Source organism: Macrotis lagotis, chromosome X (assembly GCF_037893015.1).
Source record: "Macrotis lagotis isolate mMagLag1 chromosome X, bilby.v1.9.chrom.fasta, whole genome shotgun sequence".
Classification (NCBI taxonomy): Eukaryota; Metazoa; Chordata; class Mammalia; order Peramelemorphia; family Peramelidae; genus Macrotis; species Macrotis lagotis.
The window spans coordinates 27,573,808-27,582,584 of record NC_133666.1 but is presented as its reverse complement, the minus strand read 5'-3'; positions in this window follow the sequence as shown (position 1 = coordinate 27,582,584).

Here is an 8,777-nt window from a genome sequence, read left to right as displayed (position 1 = left end):
TAAGTGGCTTACCCAAGGCCACACGGCTAGGTCATTATTAAGTGTCTGAGACCGGATTTGAACCCAGGTACTCCTGACTCTAGGGCCGGTGCTTTATCCACTCCGCCACCTAACTGCCCCGGAAGCTATTATTCTTATAGAGACAATAAAAATTCCATCTCGTGAGCAGAACCAGAATATTGTATACCCTAACAGCAACATAGGGGTGATGGTCAACCTTAATGGACTTGCTCATTCCATTAGTGCAACAATCAGGGACAATTTGGGGATATCTGTGATGGAGAATACCATCTGTATCCAGAGAAAGAATTGTGGAGTTTGAACAAAGACCAAAGACTATTACCTTTAATTTAAAAAACAAGTTAACTTTTTATGTAATTTTGCTATCTCTTATACTTTATGTTTCTTCCTTAAGGATATGATTTCTCTCTCATCACATTCAACATAGATCAATGAATACCATGGAAACAATGTAAAGATTAACAGACTGACTTCTGTGGGGGGTGGGGGGAGGGAAACAAGATTAGGGGGAAAATTGTAAAATTAAAAAAAATAAAATCTTTCTTAAAAAAAATTAGGGGCAGCTAGGTGACACAGTGGATAAAGCACCGGCCCTGGAGTCAGGAGTACCTGGGTTCAAATCCGGGCTCAGACATTTAATAATTACCTAGCTGTGTGGCCTTGGGCAAACCACTTAACCTCATTTGCCTTGCAAAATCCTAAAAAAAATAAACCTTAAAAAAAGAAATTAATATAAAAGGATGCCACCTCAGAAGAAAGTAGTGACAAAAATATGAAGCCTTGAAGGGGTTAATAAATTGGTCTCAAATACAAAATAACCTCTTAGAAGAGTTCAAAATGGATTTTAAAAACCAAAGAGAGGGGCAGCTAGGTGGCACAGTAGATAAAGCACCGGCCCTGGAGTCAGGAGTACCTGGGTTCAAATCCAGTCTGAGACACTTAATAATTACCTAGCCGTGTGGCCTTGGGCAAGCCACTTAACCCTGTTTGCCTTGCAAAAACCTAAAAAAAAAAACAAAGAGAAAGAAGAAAAATGGAGAAAAGAAATGAGAGTCATGCAAGAGAATTATGAAAAATTAACTGAAGCAGACAATAATTTAAAAAAATAAAATCGACCAATTGGAAAAAGAAAGCAGCTCCTATAAAAGTAAAATTAACAAACTAGAAAAGGAAAAAAAGCTAACTGAAGAAAATAAAACCTTAAAAACTAGAATTGGACAGGACTGACTATAAGACTCCAAAAGTCCATCAAACAAAACCAAAAGGCTGAAAAAATAAAAGAAAATATACCTCTTAGGAAAAATTACTGACCTGGAAAATAGATCCAGAACAGATAATTTATGAATTATTGGTCTACCTGAAAGCCACGATCAAAAATGAGCTTGGACAATATCTCGCAGAAAATTATTATGAAAATTACCCTAATATCCTAGAACAAGAAGATAAAATAATAATAATAATGTTTGTCCTTCATGACATCAGAAAGGTGATGACATGACAAGCACATGAATTGGATTTTGAGTGAGAAAATGCTGTGCTATGTCACCAGCCTCACTTTGTCCTCCAGAGACAACTGGGTTCAGTGGTAAGATATGAATCAGGATCTAGAGATGACCCTGGATGGGAGGGATTGAGGTTTAAGTGACTTCCCCAAGGTCATACAGCTAGTTAGAGTCAAGTGTCTAAGGTAAGATTTGAACTCCCATCCTCCTGAATAAAAGGCCATTGTATCCACTGCACCACCTAACTGCCCCAGAAGATAAAATAGCACTTGAAAGAATTCATCAATCACCCCTAGAAAGAGATCACAAAATAAAAATTACAAAGAATATTGTAGCCAAATTTCAGAATTCTTAATTAAAGGATAAAATACTGCAAGCAGCCCAAAAGAAGTAATTTAAATATCAGGGAGCTACAGTCAAGATTACAGAGGACTTATCACTTTATCACCTGGAATATGATATTCTGGAGGGCAAAAGATCTTGGATTATAACCAAGAATCAACTACCCTGCAAAATTCAGCATATTCTTTCTTTTTTTCTTTTTCCAAATACATATTATGAAAGTTTTTCAACATTGATACACTTGCATATGCATATTTTTAAGTTACATAATTTCCAAGGGGTGGTGAACAGTCAGGTGAATGTTGTACATAAACATTTGTGTTTAACTTATTTACAGATTAGTCATTTTCAGTAGGAAAAATTAGGATTAAGGAGAAAGAAAGAAAACTATGAGATAGAAAAGAAATACATAAGAGAAATTTTTAAAAGCAAATGTAATGTTCATTCAGATTCTGTAAGGGTTTTTTTTTTGTTTTGGTTTTGTTTTGGTTTTCTTCCTATGTATGGGGATAGCATTGTCCATAGCTAGTCTCCTAAGGTTGTTCTAGCTCTTTGAACTACTGAGAGGAGCTGTATCCATCACTGATCAACTCACAATGTTGTTGTTAATGTTAATGTTAATGTTCTCTTGGTTCTGCTCCTTTCACTCAGTATCAGTTCCTGTAATTCATTCCGTGCTTCTCTAGAGTCTCACCATTCATGGTTTCTTCTAGAAAGATAGCATTCCATAATATTCATATATAATAACTTGTTCAGCCATTCTCCAATTGATGGGCATTGCCTCAATTTCCAATTCTTTGCCACTACAAAAAAGAGTTGCTATAAATATTTTGGGACCCAACACATCCTTTCAAGGCAAACAGAGGACTTTCAAATTGAAAAAGACTAGAACTGAACAGAAAATTTCTCCTTCAAATATAAGACTCAAGAGATCTATAAAAAGATAAAGAGAATTTGAGGTGGGGTGTGGAGAGAGAGAAATATTAATCAATAAGACTAAATTGTCTACAATCTTTTAACTCGAGTATTGTATATCTCCTAGAACAGTTGAAAGGAATATACAGAGGGTGTGGGTATAAATTGAGTGTGATGTGATCAAACTTAGCTCTTAAGGATTGTATTTATATTGGGACAATGGGGGTATTGTTCTTAAAAAGAGGGTATGGGTATAAATTGATTTTGATATAAGTATGTCTATGGCTCTTGAGAATTGACATCAGGAAGTTGAAAGGCATATACTTGATAGAGTGAGTGGGTTCAAGAGAGCCATAAAACAATTAGGACATAAGAAAAGAAAGGATTATGCAGAGATAAGAAGGTGGGGGCATTAGAGAGGATAAATAACACCATATGAAGAGACAAAGGACTTAATATATAGTAGAGGGAAAGAAGGGATGATGTGAGCACTGAATAAATCTTACTCTCAACAGATTTGACTCAAAGAGGGAATAACATACATTGCTAACTGGGTTTAGAAATTTATCCTACCCTACAGGGGAAGCAGGGGAGGTAGGGGACAGAAAAAAGAAGAAGGAGGTGTTAAAAGGGAGAGGGAAAGTAAAAATGCAATTTTTTAAAAAAGGAATAAAAGGGGAAAGGGAAAAGAAAAGAGGTGGGTAGATAAAAGGGAAGGCAAATTGAAGGAGACAGCAGTCAAAAGCAAAACACTGGTGAAGAGAAATAAGGGGAAAGGAGAGAGAAAAATACGAATGGGGGGAAGATAGGATAGAGGGAAATAGAATTAGTAATCATAACTGTAAATAGGATGAATTCTCCCATAAAACAAAACGGATTTGAAGCAGAAAGATACACTCAAAGTAAAGGTAAAAGACTGGAGCAGAGTGTGTTTTGATACTGATATCAGAAAAGGGTGAAATCACCACCAATGCGGAAGAAATTAAAGTAATAATTTGGAGCTATTTTGCCTAACTGTATGCCAACAAATTTGACAATCTAAGTGAAATAAATAAATATTTACAAAAATATAAATTGCCCAGATTGACAGAAGAGGAAATAAAATACTTAATTATATTTCAGGAAAAAAATGAACAATTTTTGACTCCCTAAGAAAAAATCTTCAGGGTCAGATGGATTTACTAGTGAGTTCTAGCAAACACTTAATGAACAATTAACTACAATTCTATATAAACTATTTGAAATAATAGGTGAAGAAGGAATCCTACCAAATTCCTTTTATGACACCAACATTGTGCTGATTCCTAAACCAGGAAAAGTCTAAAATGACAAAGAAAATTAAAGACCTATCTCCCTGATGAATATTAATGTAATTTTTTTTTGTTTTTTGCAAGGTGGTGGGATTTAGTGGCATGCCCAAGGTCACACAGCTAGGCAATTATTAAGTATCTGAGGTCAAATCTGAACTCAGGTCCTCCTGACTTTAGGGCCGGTTGCTCTATCCACTGCGCCACCTAGCTGCCCTCATGTAAAATTTTTAAATAAAACTTTAGCAAAGAGATAACAAGTTATTACTAGGATAATACACTATGATCAGGTAGGTTTTATACCAGGTATGCAGGAATGATTCAATATTTGGAAAACAATCAACATAATTGACCATAATAATAACAAAATGAACAGAAATCATATAATTATTTCAGTAGATGCTGAAAAGGTCTTTGACAAAATACAGCATCTACTCCTATTAAAAACACAAGAGACCATAAGAATAACTGGAGTTTTCCTTAAAATGATAAGCAGTATCTAAAACCATCAGCAAGGGGCAGCTAGGTGGTGCAGTGGATAAAGCACCAAGCCTGGAGTTAGAAGTACCTGGGTTCAAATCTGGTCTCAGACACTTAATAATTACCTAGCTGTGTGGCCTTGGGCAAGCCACTTAACCCCGTTTGCCTTGCAAAAAAACCCTTAAAAAATAAAATAAAATAAAACTATCAGCAAGCATTATATGTAATAGGGACAAACTAGAGGCATTTCCAATAAGGATGTCCATTATCACCACTAGTATCTAATACAATAGTATCAGAAATGTTAACTTTGGTAATAAGAAAAGAAAAAAATGAAGGAATTAGAAGAGGTAAACAAAAGAAAACTCACACTCTTTGCAGATGATTTGATGATATACTTAAAGGACCCTAGAAAATCAACTAAAACCTATTTAAAACAATTAGCAGCTTTAGCAAAGTTGCAGGTTATGAAATAAATCACATTAATCATTAGAATTTCTAAATATTATCAACAAAGCCCAGCACCAAGAGATAGAAAGATAAACCTCCCAAGACGAACCTGGAAACTATAGGAACACAATTGCAAAATATTTTTCACAAAAATGAAGTCAGACCCATGAGAGTCAGACTCTCCATGGTTAGGCTGAACTAATATAATAAAAAAGACAATTCTATCTAAATTAAATTACTTATTCAGTGCCATACCAAACTACCAAAAATTATTTTACAGAGCTAGAAAAAATTCATCTTGAAGATCAAAAGGTCAAGAATATCAAAGGAATTAATGAAAAAATGCAAAGTAAGGTGACCTAGCCATACCAGATCTAAAACTGTATTATAAAGTGGTGGTCATCAAAAGTGGCTGTTTCTGCCTAAGAAACAGTCGTATAGACTATTTATCTGTCAGATCTATGGAATGAGAGAAGTTTATAACCAAAGAAGAGATTGAGAACATAATAAATTGCAAAATGGATAATTTTGACTACATTAAAAAGGTTTTGCACAAATAAAGCAAATGCAACCAAGATTAGAAGGAATGAAAAAGAGGGGAAACAATTTTTACAACTAGGGTTTCTGATAATGGACTCATTTGTAAAATATATAGAAAATTGACTCAAATTTATAAGAATTGATAAATAATAAATTGATAAATGGTCAAAGATATGAACAGGTGGTTTTCAGAAAAATAAAATTGTAGTCATTTGAAAAAATGCACTAAATCATAATTGATTGGAGAAAAACAAAATCTATCAGATTGACTAAAATGATGAAGGAAAATAATCAATGTTGAGAACATGGGAAAACTAAGACACTAAAGCATTGTTTCTGAAGTTGTGAACTGATTCAACCATTCTGGAAAGCAATTTGGATCTGTGCCCAAAGGGCAATAAAAGTGTGCATACTCTTGGATTCAGCAATACTACTTCTAGGTCTGTATCCCAAAGAGATCATTAAAAAATGGAAAAAGTTCCACATGTACTAAAATATTTATAGAAGCTCTTTTTGTAGTGCCAAAGAATTGAAAACTTGTTCTGTGAGAAATCCTGACTTCAGAAAAGCCTGGAAAGACTTACATGAACTGATACTGATTTGAAGTGAGCAGCACCAGGAGAACACACTAATAGCAACAATATGCGATGATCAACTATAATGGATACAATGCCTCTCAGCAGTTCCTTGTTAAGGAAAATGCTATCCACATCCAGAGGAAAAAAAATGTTAGCTATTACTATTTCACATTGTAGAGGACCTTGAATACCTGACTAAGAAGTTTAAACTTTCCCCCCACTGCTAATTATATTATTCTCTTTCTCCTTTCACCCTTTCCCTCCTCAAAAGTGTGTTGTATCTGGCTACCCTCTACCACAATCTTCCCTTCTTCTGTGAGCAAAACATACTATGTTCACTTTTTAAAACTTCTTTTATGTTTTTTTCTTTACTTTCTCATGCTTTCCCTCCCCCCCCCTTAATTTTATGAGTTGCACTCCAAGGCTAGGCTTTTGTCTGAACTCCTTGCCTAGGACCTGTAGGCTTCTGTAAGGTGTCTCTTTGTGTAGTTCTAAGCTAGCAAAATGCACTTGGTATAGTTTATCCTCAAATATCTTGAGCATTAATCAAGCTATATTTTCATTCTGGCTAGGATAGTTGTAAGAGAACTAAGCTGTTCTGCTTTCACTCACCCCACCATTTTGAGGTAAATATCATGTTCTATTCACCTGCTTATTAAATTAAGGACAATTTATATAATAAACTATGAGATAAAATTATATTCAATATAAATTCTATTCTATTAACATGTCCAGTTGGGAAAGTTAGCTAGAGAGAGGGGAAAGGAAAGGAGAGGAAGATAATGTAAAAGGAGGGGAAAGAACAGAGAAGCAAGTGGACCAAAAGGGAAATTATGAAGATGGAGAGGATGGAAGAGTACAACCAGGACAAAGAGAGACAGTAGGAGGAAAAGATAAGAAACTAAGTTAAGTTTTGTATTGCATTATCTTTGATTTTAGTCTTGGGAGTTGTTCATTGGGATATATATATATATATATATATATATATATATATATATATATATGGCACTGCAGTAGACAGAGGGCCAGGCTTGGAGTCAGAAAGACTTCCCCTTTATGAGTTCAAATGTGACCTCAGACATTTACAAGCTGTGTGACCCTGGTCAAGTCAGTTTATCATGATTGTCTCAGTTTCCTCATCTGTAAAACAAACTGGAGAAGGAAATGGCAAGCCATCCCAGCATCTTTGCCAAGGAAATTCCAAATGGGGTTGAGAAGGGTCAGACAGGACTGAAATGACTGAAAAACAACAACAAAACTTAAAAATGTCTTGTTTTCTAAGAACCTATTGTTAAACATTTATCAGTACACCCCTAGGGGGTGACTCTGGGCAAGTTACTTATAACCACAGTTGCCTTATCTGCAAAATTGGAATATAAGAACATCTACTTCACAAGGTTCGAGTAAGGATCAAGTGAGATCTTGCAAATCTAAATTACTACAAAAATGTTATCTATTATTACTATTTCAGATTACAGAGGACCTTGAATACCTCACTAAGAAGTTTAAACTTTTTTCCCTACAGTTGCTATTGCTAGCTATATTTCCCTCCATTCAGTTCCCCCCACCCCCATTTATACTATTCTCTTTCACCTTTCACCCTGTCCCTTCTCAAAAGTCCCTCTCCCACAATCTTCCCTCTCTTCTATCACCTACACCCCCCCTCCCATCCCCTGTCCCCTTTCTCCCATCCCTTTCCTCTCATTTTTTTTCCTCTAGGGTAAGATAGATTTCTATACCCTATTGAATGTGTATATTATATCCTCTCTGAGCCACTTCAAATGAGAATAAAGGCTCACTTCCCTCCTTCCACTTCATTTTGAAAACTTTTTCTTGTCTCTCTTACATAAAATATCTTAGCCCATTCTACCTCTCCTTTCCCTTTCTCCAAGTACATTCCTTTCTCATCCATTAACTCTATATTTATGATATATTATACCTTCCTATTCAGCCCCCTCCTGTGCCTTGTCTATATATGCTCTTTCTAACTGCTCTAATAAATGAGAAAGTTCATATGAGTTAGCAGTATCATCTTCCCATGCAGGAATACAAGCAGTTCAACATCTTTAAATTCCTCATGATTTGTCCTCCCCATCTACTCTCTCTCTCTGTGCTTCATCTGAATCCTATACTTGAAGATCAAACTTTCTGTTCAGCTCTGGTCATTTCAACAGGAAAGTCTGAAAGTCCCCTATTACAGTGAATATCCATCTTTTCCCCTGAAAGAGGATATTAAGTTTTGCTGGGTAGTTGATTTTCAGTTGTGATTCAAACTCTTTTGCTTTCTGGAATATCATATTTCAAGCCTTACAAGCCCTTAATGTAGACACTGCTACATACTGTGTAATCCTGACTGTAGCACCACAATAATTGAATTGTTTGTTTCTCGCAGCTTGTAATATTTTCTCTTTGACTTGGGAGTTCTGAAATTTGGCTATAATATTCCTGGCAGTTTTCATTTTGGGATCTCTTTCAGGAGGTGATCAGTGGATTCCCTCAATTTCTATTTTACCCTCTGCTTCTGGGATATCAGGGCAATTTTCCTGGAGAATTTCTTTTAAAATCAAGTCTAGGCTCTTTCCTTGAACATGAATTTCAGGGAGCCTCATAATTTTAAAATTATCTCTCCTGTATCTGTTTTC